This window comes from Perca flavescens, chromosome 6, assembly GCF_004354835.1.
Source record: "Perca flavescens isolate YP-PL-M2 chromosome 6, PFLA_1.0, whole genome shotgun sequence".
Taxonomy (NCBI): domain Eukaryota; kingdom Metazoa; phylum Chordata; class Actinopteri; order Perciformes; family Percidae; genus Perca; species Perca flavescens.
Window position 1 is genome coordinate 16,305,000 of NC_041336.1, and position 2,119 is coordinate 16,307,118.

The window sequence follows — 2,119 nt, forward strand, 5'->3', positions numbered from 1 at the left end:
AGGGTTTTCCCAGGCTACAATTACATTGCCCTGCTAAAACTTTTGGTAATACTTTACTTGAAGGTATCTACATAAGAGTGACATGACACTGTCATGACACATGAACCCTAACTCTAACTCTAACCCTAACCCTAACTTGTCATAACAAAAACCGAATGACACATACTAAAAGAAGCGTTATGTCATAAACGTTTTTGACTTGTTTATAATGTTTATGACACGTTCATGAGAGTGTCATGTCACTCTTATGTAGATACCTTCAAGTAAAGTGTAACTAAACTTTTTAACTTCAACAAATATTTCATGAACCAAAATCTTTCTTCAACAATGATCAATGCAAAATATCTACGTAAGACTTGACTTTGCGTTTATGAATAGAGACCAAGGACAGGGACAGGTCAGACAAGGACAAAGTATTAATTTATCTGAGCTGAACTTAAGGGGCAGACTTAAAGGTAACCAAGAGATTTTAGTCAAGCACCGGGCAGCAAAGGTTCTGCCAGAGCCTATAAATATTTTCTGAGAAAGAAGAAAGTTCACAGACACCCTGAGACTTCATTAAACTCTGCTCTTCTTTTACAGCAGGGAGCGGCAGATTCTGGTCTGAATGAAAAATGTGAGTTGCTCTGAGACAGGCTTCCTTGGTCCTTATTAAGCGACCATAAAGATATTCAGCCAGATATGTTTGAGGTGTGTGCTGAAGTCAAATGAGACCTGAATTCAATGTGATGCTCGGATACATTAAAGCAAAAGTTAGAGCATGTCAAAAAGAGAGATGAGAGTTAAGACATATAGAAGTACACCACCACCACAAAATACCAGCCTCCCTCTGTTTACACTTCTGGTATAATCAAACTACGGCAGTGCAAAATTTCATCAGTCAAGGTCAAAAACATTTTCACTGACATTTGCAATAGCATGGTTCCCATAACAACCGTTGTGATTTCATCATGCTGAATCTGGTCCCTTCCACAGTTCACTGATCCGACCAACTACACTTCAGGGCGTAACGAGAGCGTCATTTCATTAGTCCCTCCATGAAAAGGTTTCGTACAAAGCTAAAGTAAATCCTATGAATCATACCTGATATGTTTATACATTTTTGTATTCAGTACAATTAGTTAACATTCATTGTGAGAAAGGCCTATAAGCAGTGATCCTCATCATCACACTGCTCTTCATAGCGGTGTTTGACTGAAAACAGATTGCATCCCGAGTTACCAGCAGGAAGATCCATCCTCAGGAGGATTGCTGGGTTGTATCAGCTAGAATTACACAACAAAATCATCTTTAGTACATGGATCTTCACTTCATTAGGATATTTCATAACTACTGTTATTCTGCAGTGAAAGAAGTACTTTTCCTTTACTGAAGTAAAAGTACCACTACCACGTGTGAAAATACTTAATACATACATAATAAGTCCTGCATTTGAAATGCTGTTGCATAATATCAGCTTAATGTACTTAAAATATCAAAAGTAAAAGTATTCATTATGTAGCACGATTACACTGCAATATAGGGAGGGGGGAATAGGTTGGTTGCCATTATAGTGTATATTATTGTATAATATATGTATATATTTTATTATATTAGTGTTTTCATTAGTGTGTTCAGAATGAGCAGTTTTACTTTAGGCACACTTTACTGATAATACCGCTGTACTTGTACTAAGTAAGATTTTAAATGTAGGATTTTTACTTGTAATGGAGCTTTTTGTGACTGAGGCATTAGTACTTTCACTTAAATTCTAATAATCTTGTTCACTACTGGTAAACCCTCCCTGCTACTGAAGAAACCAGAGACAGGGAAGAGTAATATTATTGGTTATTGTATCGGCCACAACCAGATAACTGTTCATTATTGGCCCTGAAATTCCATATTGGTGCATCTCTCCTGGATTACTATGTGGGCTAGAAATGCCGTGTGGTAATTAGACTGAACACATTCACCTAGTACTATGCAAAATACAAACAAGCTTCTTCCTTGTATACACAGGACAAGAGAGTTATCAATAAACATGCTGTTTTAATATCATTATAACTTATTTCCCCACTGAGGTCATGTTAACATGGTTCAATTTCTTCAGGCATAATTCAATAATGAATGTGAGACAGGA